We start from the raw sequence: 12489 nt of genomic DNA on the forward strand, positions 1-12489 counted from the left end.
AGCTTTATCATCCTTGGTAAAAATCTCATTTTTTTTACCTGTAGGGCAGTGCATGTGCTGGCACCAAGATGAGAACATACCAGACCAGGAGGTTACTGTGCCTGCCTGCTGAAATCCCACCCACAAAACTGCACTGAATTTGCCACTGCCTGACAGTTTTCTGAGACAGTAACCTAAATTACCTTAGCACATTGCTTTGAAACTCATTGCAAATATATTATCCATGCAGCAGGCTGTAATAAAATATCCACCCTACTGCCTGCGACCTGATACCTGTGGAAAGAACACAGGCACTAGAAGGGAGGTGGAGCGCTCCCAAACAGTCTCCATAGACCTGCCCTGCAGCATAGGTACAGCCAGAGCTGCTGCGTGGTTGGAGTAGATTTGCTTCACCCATCTCAATGTGTCAGTGGTTAAGTCTCAATAAGTCATATCTGGCCCTTTTATGAAAACAAAAAAAAGATTACTGTAATTGGAAATAAGTACTCCTAGGGTGCAAGTTGAGAAAGGCTGAGAAAAATAATTTAGGGTGAAATCACTTTCCACTGAGTATAAATTTGGCTGACCTAGAGCCTGCCAAGTGTTGGACATTGAAGACTATGCCACCCTTTGTATGTTGTTGTAGAATATTATCAAACTTGCATAGAATATAAGTCTATTTATGAGCACATAAGCTTTAATAGATGTCTGGTTGCCCCACAGAAGACCTGAGCTTTGCCAGTGGGAATGTCATGCCCTCTCGTGTTGTGGATGGTTTTGAAGGACAGTAATTAGTTTACAACATAGAGAGTCACATGTGTGTGTAGCTTATGTATTGATTCAGATAGTGATTTACAAAGTCAAGTTTCAGTTTTATGAGCCCATAATATAATCCCCAAACTTTTGCACCCTTTTTGAGCCCTGTGGTATTTTGCAATTTCAGTTTCCTAGTGCAGCTGACAGAAATTTGCTAATAGCATATGTTTTGTAGTTTTGGCTTGGAAGGATAAAGCTAAATATATTTTAGAAATGTATAGGCTATAGCATTACATTTTATTATTTATTATTGTAGTACAATGTTATAGGATCTAGAAATTGAAATAAACCTTGGAAATACCTTTCATTGCTTTTGGGGATTCGCTGTAATGAAAATAAAAATAAACCCAGAATATAGTTCTGTGAAAATACAAAGCATAGTGGATCAACAAACATCACAGCTTTTGCACTCTCTGGGGCTATAGAAAGGACTTCAGCATCTTGAAAGCTACCATCCCTTAGCAGTTAACAATTTAAAAGCAAGTACAGTCCAAACCATTAGAACAATATAAACAGAGCAAGAAAGAGACAAAATTCAGCAGTCAGTGTCAACCCTTGTATGGAGATAAAACTGAAGGAAAGAAATAGTGCTTGAAAAGTATACTTGATGGATTTGTAAGAACTTTTTTTTTTTTTTTGGTCAGGCTTGCAGTTCTTTCAGAGAAACAGCATGTGTCTTTCTCAGGTATTTCTGGGTGCTCTGCTGTGTTGCTGAAGCATTAGCAGACTGACAACAATCAGCCCAGAGTGGATTTAAAATACTGTTGTTTAAACATCCCCTACTCTCATATATACTGCTCATTCTGCATGCTGGAAATGGAATACAATTCTCCTTTTCTTGAAAAGTGTGTTCTTAACATAACTAGATGCCTGCTTTTCTGATTTGGAACATCTAAAGTCTCACTTCATGAACAGTCATGAGTCAAAAAAATGAAGAATATTATTGGCACGTTCTGAGTCATATTGCTATTTTAATATCTACACATTACACTTGCACAGATTCTCACAAGAGAATGAATTACCTCCAGACAAAAAAAGAAAAAAGAAAAAAAAAAGAAAGAAAAAGAAGACAGAAAGAAAAAGAAGAGAGGCATGGTAGATGTTTTCTTAATCTTTTAACTCAAACTTTATATAAAATCTTTCTGAAAATGTATTTTTGATTACTAACAGGATTTCTATAGCCATTAAAATAAATGTGTCTAACAAATTTATAAAGGTTACACAGAATTTCATTTGTTTGGTTGACTGTGCTTAGGTATCAGGAAAGATCAAGGACTTCATATTGGTTACTTATAATGAGGTAATCAGGCTTTAATGAAAATCAACAGTCATTAGATAATCAGATCAGCCTGGTGACTATTGGTCTGTTATTGCAGGACAAGAAAAATTAAAGGGCACCTAAGGTATGGAAAAAATGGCAGGCAGAAACTGATGTGCCTATAGAAGTCTCCAAATGACAGACATTTAATAGCCCTTTATATGTTACTATAGCAACACACTTTGATAACTCATCTGCCCGCACCATAGTAAAACAAGGGGCACAGGGCTCCTCGGAAAGTGCAATCTCCTTTAAGCAGATCTATAAGCATTGCAGATGAACAGAACTCTAAACATTCCTCCATGAATATTCATGAACTAAGTTGTTTTTTGTTGCCTGCCTAGTCAGCAGTCACAAAACACATGGTGTGTGTTGGCAGCATCTTGCCTAGGTAGAGGGCTATGGACTGAGGCAATGGCAGGAACCAGGACCTGTGAGGCTGACTGACATTTCCATCTGTAGCGAAGGCTGGTAATTAACAGGAAGGAGTGTGCCTGCAGCATTGCACCATCTGCTAGGGAAACGGCTCAATAAGAAAGGAGCTGGATATCATCTCAGTGGTGGCTCGATCTGGTTCCGACATGAGGCTGGGCATCTGTTAGCTGAGGAGATAGGCTATTAGGAAATTCGACTGGGAATGAACAACATGGAAAGAGCACTCTGACCTAGCCCATAAAAGCATCTCTTCAGAAATGGTGTCTTTTTATCTTACTTACACAAGTCTTCTGAAAATGGTTTGCTGAGGGACCATTATGGATCTGTTTGAAGTAACACAATGGTTTCAAAAATGCTGCTTAATTCCAACATGAAATTCTTGAAATCAGGATACAGCTGTCATCTTTTGACAATAGAGCTAATTTCAGAGTGAGGATATGAGGTTAAATTCATTCTCCTGTTGTTTGTTTTTTGGGGGCAGAAAAGAAAATTGACTTTTAACTATTGTATAGTTTAACTCTCAGAACACAGTAAATCTGGGATACTCAAATGGAAAGCATACAGAGATGAAAGCGTAAAACCTTGACATGTTTTAAATGCAGGATTATGCAGAACATGACAGTCAAAAAGAACGATGATATATGTTCTCTCTGTGTATGTATACATGTAGAAATATGTATATATGTATGTGTTTCTTAATAAACCCTTTTTTCCTCATACAAATTTGAGCAGCTTGTGGTTAGCAAAAAAGATTTTCAGAGATGAGTTTTGCACTTCAGGGTGTTAAGATAAGTTAATTATTTATGCTGGGAGATCGATCTATGTACCCAGTTATGTAATTTAAAATATTCAGAATGTACATAGTATTATTAAAGACTTTTAAAGCATAATAAATTATAGTGTTTGTGGAAATGACAGTCTGATGTTTCTTAGGTTTCTGCTAATGTACAGATTCAGCAAAATTTGGGTAAATTTCTCTGTGTCCACTGACGTTCTTGGAGTTCTTCAGGTGAGGAACAATCTTTGAATCCGTTTCCTCTTTTGCCGCTAGCGCTGAGAGCAAGCATGCCCAAGCGTGTAGCCATGCGCTCTGTTGACATTGTCATTGGTTACATACATCAATGCCTATGGATGCAAAGCAGTCTCGGACCGTGTTTGTGCACCTATTAAGTGCTCGGACACCTAACGGGTTGCTATAACTTAGCAAGTTGAACAGTCAGTATGCATTTTATTTTTTATGGCAAATGCAACACAATGTGATTTAGTGTGACTCTTGCTGACTGCAGGATAAAGAACCTCAAATCACACTGCATTTGCAGACTCAGAGAGCATGTATGGGTACTATAGCTGGGCTGATGTTTGCTTAGACTGTGGTAACTTTGTTGTATGTCAGTCATAAGGGTGACTTTAGTCATCTGTGTGAGTTTTCCAGGCTTTGTCTACAGTCAAGAGAGGTAACACTTCCAGTAGACAATTCTGCTCTTTCAAGGTGCTGATGTGAATACAAGTTGAGCTTAAGCCTGACACCTACTTTTTAAATCCCCATCCTAATTGCCATTCCCTTCCTACAGAGTTCATAGAAATGTTGACTTGCACAAATAACTGCTGGGAAAATCAGCTCACATCGAGGTAAATAGACAGAATATCCAGTAGAGACCATTTTTTTTTCTTATGGGAACTCAGAACATGCAAAAGAAAGATGGTACATCTCAGAAATTGACAGAGGTGTTTTGATCATTGTACAGAAGTATCTGACAAAAAAGAACAAAGTTTTACCAGCATACATTTAATATTTTGTTGTTCTTTTTTTTCCCCTTTTCCTCTCCACAGATATTAACTTTGCAAAAATAATTTTATATTGGTTTCTGGAAACACTGATGAATATTTTGGTTTTCCCTATAATAGGAACTGACTTGCCCCCCACACAGAGGTTATACAGCTGTATTTATATTTCAATTCCATCCCTTTCAAGGGACAACAAAAACCCTGTAAAGTCTATTCTCCTAGGGACTCAGAAACCAGTTATGTGTAATGCAATTTGAATAAAAAATATTAGCACCATATATACCTTTGTCAAAGTGTGTGGTGTGAAAGACTGGAAGGCCACAGTCTAGTAGTGAATATGGTTAGGACATGCAGGCTTTCTGCTACTCTTTCTGTCAATACCTTTTATAAGGAGCCAGGCAAATTACAGTGCTCATGAGTTACTCTCCTCTTACAGAGCTCCCTACTCACAAAACTACAGGCAACAATGTCCTTGTAGTAAAAATCAACAGGCAACCGGAAAAGCAATTTTTGTGAACTCAGGGGCTAATCAAGCTGAAATCGCCATTGTCTGTCCTCAGCAATTGAAGGCTGACAATTGAAGGCTGATCTACAGCCAGCAAAATGGGCAAACCTTTTTTTTTTCTTCTTCAGTTTCCCAAATATCTATTTTCTTGACAGCAGGTTCCTCACTATTCAGTCAAGGGCAATATGTCTTCAGTCAACAATTTTCCCTTTTTTCTTTTCTTTGTGTGTATGTGTATGTGTATAACACTGTTCTTAAAGCTCTTTGCAGCTGGTTGTCATCTGAATGACTGCCAATAGCCTCCGAGAGCACTACCCCCTCCTGAACACATCATTTGGCTCCCTGAGATTATTTACTAGTGAAAGCTCTGCATGCACAGAGTCAGTCAGATATGGCTCTCAGAGGGAAGAGCTGGGTGTGGTTGTGGCATTTGGGGAAATGAGTTAGGAGAGGAGACAGAAATACCGTTTGGCAAGTGAGAGGATGTGTCCTGCTGTTGTCTGAAGCCACATGCCAAGGCAGGGCAGCCCAAGAAGGCCCAGAGGAAAATGAATTTCTGATCAGTAGAGTCCTAAGACAACGAGTGGTTTAAATAAAATGCAGCATAGCCTTTCAGGCAGAGGATTTTCTTGGAGATGGGGGAGATGAGAGAATGGTGGTAGTGGAAATGAAACGATGAAAATCCTTTTGAAATCCACAGAAGGGTTAATTGATTTCAGTGGGCTTTCTCTTAGGCCTGAAATGTTTACCTCGCAATGGAAATTATTTTAAATATACAGCTGTAATTGTTTAGCTTGATATTGAGAGTAAGTGGATTCTGTCCCAGAAGAGTTCAGCAATGTGCTAAGTAAGAATTCATTTAGGTATCATTGCTAGGAGGCTGAGATCCAGCACTGAGCTATTAAGCCCACACACAAGCTCACACACACACACACACACACAGAGCATCCTGTTCCTATTTGCAAACATGGTGCCTTACTCTGTCCAGTCAGATGAACCCAAAACTTGTGGATGCTGGCATCCTCTTTAGTGCTAAGCTTGAAAGCATTCTCCAAGGGAAAGATGCAGAGGTAACTCTGGAAGCCCAGAAACACCAATTTGCACTTCCCTGAACTGAAACAGGAGCCACCTAATCATGGCAGCTAGTAGTGCACTGAGATGATACAAAAGAAGAAAAATAATTATTGTTATTTGAATTGCATTTGCATGGACAATCTTTTCAAACTCATCCAAGGATGCTGAGTCAACAAACAAAACACTACAGTTCAGAACAAATGAGATTTTTGCTGCCTTATTAACTCTACGGGTTAACTCTATGAAGACCTGGGTCTGTTATCAGGTGACATCTGAAATAGAGTAACTCCAGCTACAATGCCTGAAAGGCTTAAACAGTTCTACTTAACCAGAATGCGAGCCCTGTTTTTATAAACACTTCCAGAAAATTAGTTTTATGTAAAGAAAGGGATGGGAGGAAACTTTGGAGAGTACAGATTTGAACCCAACATGAAGACTCCCAGCAAAATGACTTAAACAGGTATGATTCCTCCCCTGTCATTCGAACCATACAGACAATAGAATGGGCACACATCCAAGACTGGGGGGTTTTCTTCAGACTTGAAAGACGGAATTTTTCTTGGATTAATAAAAACTTCTGAACTCTCCTTTAAAAAGCCTCTGTGCAGTTTGGCCGGGCAGTGTGAGCACTGGGCTCTGCCGGAGAGGGGATCTGAAGGGGCATGGGGGAGGAGGGAGGCAAGCAGCGTGGCAGGATGTTGCGAGTCTGCAATGAATTGGCAGAGCTGCTTGGGGAGAGTTTGCACAGCACCTGCCCGCACAATTACTGGCTCTAGACAGTGTCATTAGCCACTCATTTCATAAGCATTAAAGTCAGCCATAAAATTATAAATAAAATTAAAAAAAAAAAAAAAAAAAAAAAAAGCAAACCACTATGTAACAGAACAGTGAAGGATAAGGGATTGTATTGTGCAAAACTTTAAAATACTTTAACTTCTGTGTTGAAGTCCAGCCCCTGCAGATGCAGGAAACAGTTTGTGCGCATAAAGGCATTTAACTGTACAGAGAAGGTATCCATATATGTACAAAGCTTCCAGTGCTACAGAGGATGAAAGGGGAAGAAATAAAAGCTAAAGCTTTACTGTATAGTGGGACAAAATGCTCAAAGGCCACAGCATTTGGAGCATGTTGAAGTCAGTGTGATTCTCAATATTCTTCATAATGAAGAAGAGAGGTTGTTTCTTTCTTTTTTTTTTTTTTTTCTCTTGCTCAGTCATACTACTAATTATTTAGTGGTCTTTCAAACCTTTTGTAATCTCGACTTGAGAAAGCACTGAAAGATATTAATTCTTAGCCATGTGTCTCATAAATGAAGGCCATTCTGCTATACTTAATGACAAGGCTGAGGCAGCAAGATGTCATTTGCTTTTTTCTCGGTTTTTAAATTGCTTTCTAAATGAACTACAGCTGTGAGGGCCAGGTGCTGTGATCCCTTTAGAAAGATCAGGAAATGATGAAATCCAAAATTTCAAAATGTGATGGATGTCAGCTCCCGATTTGGTGTGTGTGTGAGGTCACCCCCATGCACCTGGTGCTATCTCCACAGCAGAATCACTTTACTGTGGAAAAAAAAAAAATAGATGCACATGTCGAGTGTAAGAGTAACAATATGAGATGTAGTTTATAATTATCCCTTTGTTTTCTCCTCATCGAGATGGAAATGACGGATATACAGTGTGTGTGCTTCTTGTTCTAGGTGCTGTGGAGTATATTAAAGCAAGTTTTTAGTTAAAATAACCAATGTGGCTGGGTAGTGAGTTGAGCAGCCACCACATGAGGAATGCAGTGTTAGAAAAATAAGAGCTCACTGCCTAAGTTTACATAATTAGAAATCATAGCTGCAAGGTCAAGAACTCTATTAAGTAAAATTTATTTTACAGAACATGGGTTGGAAGGTGACTGAGGTACATGCACTAGAGCAAACAATGCTTTTGTTGCAGTTACTCCAGGATTTTTATCTGACTCTGCAATAATGCAGGGAGGTTGGCCGAAGCTTTTTAAAATGCACTGTCGAACTATTATTGCTGTCTTTAGTGAAGATATAGCTTAATCCTAGAAAATCAGCACACAGCCCCAGCAAGAGGGATATGCTGTCAGAAAAAGGCGCATAAAATATGGACACGGAAAGCCAGAGTCCTTCTCTCTGATACTGTCATTTCACACACCGCTGTGTTGCAGCGGCCGCTGCAGATTCTGGGGTATTTGCGGACATTGCCAAATGCTCCCCCCATTGTGCTTCTCTTTGGGCATTGGCCAAATTGCTCCTCTGAACCAGCACAAAGACTTATCCACTCTGGCAAGCCACCAAAAAGATCCAGTCCACAAAACACAAGATATGTCAAATTCAGCTTCTGGACTGTCCAACTGCAGCACAAATAAAAGCATTCAGAGGCAGTATTCTCTGCAGTGTAAGGATACATGGCATCTTCTGCTGAGTTTTTGTAGCAGAGAAGTAAAAATTAAAACAACTTTACCTCAAGTTTTCCAGGGACTGGGATGTTTTTGTTAGAGATTAATCCTTTAAAAAATGCATGGTTTTACAATAAACACATCTAAGTGTTGGACTTCATTACGAGCTTACGCTTAGTTCTCAAAGCTCCTGCATCATCAAACTGGATTAAGAACTTTTTGTAAACAGGATTTTGACTGCCAGTACATTGTCATTCTTAGGAAAAGCATAGTCAAAGCAGTGCGTAGAAATGTGAATAAAAACTTAAATTACTGAGTGTAGATGGAGACTTCAGAACAGGGTCACCAGATCATTGAAATAAATGACTGGGATGTTTGCTTCACAAAACACTGTATTTATTACCTGTGGAGAAAATTCTTAGTTTGTTAGGAATTTTTCTACACTGATTAGAGTAACATCATAGCTTGTCAAAGTACTGTCTACAAAACTACCAACTCAGACAAACAGTTTTATGATTCTTGTAATAGGCCTAAATGAAATACATCTAGCTCTTGTCAGAATTTTGAAAAAAATAAAGTTTTGAAACATCTACCTTAGAGTCATATACCAGGCAAAGGATGTTTGCATTTTATTCGTTGAGAAAGAAAAACACTCTAATTTTGCCTAATCCCATAAACTACATGGGATGTCAAATTTAGTGATTATCAAAAGAAGTTCACATCACCTATCTACTCACAAATTTCAAAGAGATCCATTGCCATTGAAGATCCATTGAAGAAAAGCTATTGTTCCTAAATAAGAAACAGTGAATTATGGATAGAAATATGTCTGAATTCCTGATACAGAGGTTAAAAGTTTTTTTTTTTTTTTTTTTTTTTTTTTTGAATCCACAAAAGATTTAGACCCAGCGTAGCTTCAAGACTTTCAGATTTACAAAGAGATCATTTGGCCATTGAGATGGATGACAGACCTTGACCTAAGAGATGCCTGTTCAGTTTGAAAGAAAGTTTTCTTTGATGGCTTCTCCATCCACTTGGTATTTGGATCAGAGATACAGAGAGTGTATGAGGTTTCAGATTAGTTCAACTATGGTATCACCCATTTGATTTTTTCAGGCAATCGGTTCTAGAAAGAGGGATCCTTTACTTAGATCTGAATGTTCAAATCCTCTAATAAGAAGATCCTGTTGTCTCATTTCATGACAAAGCACACTTTTAAAAGACATTTCTGCCATGCATAGGGATGGCTAAGCAGGGTCCCATATACACGTATCTTCTATTCAACCATGGTCATAAATAATTGAGAAAAGCAATACTAAAATTTCAAGCATATATGCCCTAAAATTTTTCATAGTACATTTTGTGCAGAGCACCTTTGGCCATGAGCTGTAACTCCTTGCTAATGCAGATAGCATCACTAAAGTATTGGCAGGTTCTGGACTGCTGTCCACCAGCTTCTGATCTTCACAAACTGCTTAGAAAGAAAACACAAAGATAGGCAGAAAGAGACACTAAACAAAATCCCTGGATTGAAATGTTTCTGGGTTAGAGGGCTGTCAGTGTTACAAAACTAACTGCTCTGAAGATCAGTTTTGGAAATGTCTTTTTATCTGTATCAAAGTCTATACCAAAATGCCAGATTGAATTTCATGTGTTGAAATCCAGATTCAAAGTCTGTTATTTGAACCTATTTCTGGATTCCTGTTGGTTCAGTTTTCAGGAGGCATCGTGAGAAATTAAACTCACAGATACCTTGTCTAATGGTAAACTAATTAAAATTTAAGAAAAGAGAAAATGAAAAGAAAATAAAATTGCACCACCCTTCAGTCTGTTTGGAGCAAAGCAATTGTTAATCCCTGGGGAACCACTAATTTTTCTAACACAGCTACAACAAAGCAGATTTATCCATCCTCATGCTTCTATTTTTTAATAGCTTTAATATAGTTAAAATGAGTGGGATTTGTAATGGCAAAAATGTCTTTAAAATTACCTGGTTTAGATAGTTCCAGGTATTTACTTTACATTGTTGAAATATTTTTGTCATATTCAGTTGTAATACAGCTTGATGTAGTAGGAGAGCAGAGGGAGAGGAATCTTTTGTAGACAGGTTTGAATATATGGTTCCACAGATCAGCTATTTGTTAATTTTATGCAGGCTGTCTCCAGTTTCTGCATCTCACAGTTTGGGCACAACAGGAGGTGACACTGTTAACTGTTACTCTTTTCACTTACTTTTTTTCCCCTAGCTGAACATAAACATATCATTACACAGTTACACTACTCTATATTTAGAGTTGATTTTTAACTATCTATTAGATAGAAAGACTAGAGCTGAGCTAAAATACCTGGAATGAACTGGGAAGGTCTAACAGAATGGCACTACCCACAGAAATTCTGGTGTGAGTAAGGTATTTCAACACTGTGATGGTGTTACGTATTTCATTTTCTACTGAGACTTCTCTGATGTGACTGGACAAAGCGAGTCTGTGTGATGTGGTGAGTGGGCTGGCTGTTGATAATTTGTTTTGTCCAGGTACAAATGGTATGGATGGGGCCATTGCTGTGGGCATCAACAGTAAGTCCCTCAGAGTTGTTTGTTTGTTTTTTACCCCTGAGGGCAAGGACTATATCTAAATTGTGAGACCTAGGAATGTTTCCTAAATCTGGCCTGGCATCCTTGTAGCATCAGAGAGGCACCTGGATCTGCTTCTTGCACATCTCTCCCCAGTATCTGTCTCTTTGCAGAGAAAGCACAGGTCTTAGGCCAGGAGGGTAGCATTAGATATTCCAGTAGGTCCCCCAAGTTGGCTATTCATGGGATGAGACTCAGGAGCATTCTGTGGAGCACATTGGTTCTATCGCATAACTCAAGCTGCATGAATAAGTTTCTGCCAATGTATGTATAGATAATCATTAAAATCCTGATGAGATTAAGTTATTGGTACTGCAACCTTAGTCAGACATGGTGTCCCACACAACAAGGGTGTTCTGAACATTGAGGTTTCCTCACAGCATCTTTACCTGATGAACCACAGGAAAAGGCATGAGGAAGATGTGTCTGTCCATCTCCCATTTGACAAAATAAAGAATTCACCTAAAAAGTGAAATCTTTTTTTCACATCTCATCTGAGCATGATCTGAAGCACAAAGTGTCAGTCATCAACATCTGAGCTGCATGTTTATGAACCAGACTGAACAATTCTTCACATGAATCTCTATCTTTGTGTCCTAAAGGAACTGTTCTGCTTTGTAAAATGATAGGATACATTGAATTTGAGACCTGAACCCTTCCACATTCCAATTCAGTGCAGTAACTGCCGGTATAAAGATCTCTTCTGCTCTATTTTTTTAGTTTTTGTTGTTTTGTTTTTCATAAGAAAAAGGTGTACCTGGCTAAGGCATCTGTCTCTGAATGACTGAAATTTTTAAAATATATTCCACGTGTTCAAACAGCTCTCTGTGCTCTTCCACATTTGGATACAATATTTATAATAAGGAACATACATCATACACAACTTTAGATTGTAGCATTTGCCAGCAGTTCCCATATATCTGAGAATATCATACTTTTCCTCTGTATTCTGAAGTATTATAGACTCACCATCATTGGGTGATAGCTGGCAAGTGACTGATTATTCAATGACTTCTCCTTGGTTGCAATTCTATGTTTACCCCTGGGGAAGGGAAAACAACTTTTTAATATACTTAGCAAATTTATTTTGTTGGTGGCCTGTTTCTTACAGTGCAGAGGTTTTCCGCATAAAGCCTGACAGCTATAAATAACTACATGGACCAAAGTAATCTCTAAAGTAATTGGATTAATTCAGATGAGGTCAGTTGAAGTATAAATTGAAGTATAAAAGCATCTGTGATGCTTCAATAATGTATCTATCTGACTAGTATAAAAGAAGAGTCAAACACCCAAGTTTGAGTATCTTTCTCTGAGAAACTGGGACTTAATGGGGGAGCACCTATACTGATGGTAACTGTTCTGCTTATGTATCTGAACTGTTATATACTGTGTTTTCTGCATGTTCACTCTTAAATATACCTTGGAAAGGAAGTACTACAAACATTGCCTGTCTTAGACATCTGTGCTCCAGTCAAAGTGTCTGGGCGTCCTTACATTGATCCTCAGGCATCCTGAGAAAAAAAAAAAAAGAAATGC

At 38.4% G+C, this 12489-nt stretch overlaps 1 long non-coding RNA gene across 1 annotated transcript in view; it reads right to left on the reverse strand.

Moving 5' to 3' along the window:
- The window catches only part of LOC113478333, a 125209-nt gene extending 113240 nt beyond the window's left edge, over positions 1-11969 (reverse strand). Inside the window, exon 1 of the long non-coding RNA XR_003398039.1 lies at positions 11923-11969. This is a non-coding gene — a long non-coding RNA (uncharacterized LOC113478333). The remainder of the gene's footprint in view (positions 1-11922) is intronic.
- Between the last annotated feature and the right edge of the window lie 520 nt (positions 11970-12489).

The sequence above is a fragment of the Athene cunicularia genome (assembly GCF_003259725.1).
Source record: "Athene cunicularia isolate RWA chromosome 3 unlocalized genomic scaffold, athCun1 chr3_part1, whole genome shotgun sequence".
In the NCBI taxonomy this organism is placed as follows: Eukaryota; Metazoa; Chordata; class Aves; order Strigiformes; family Strigidae; genus Athene; species Athene cunicularia.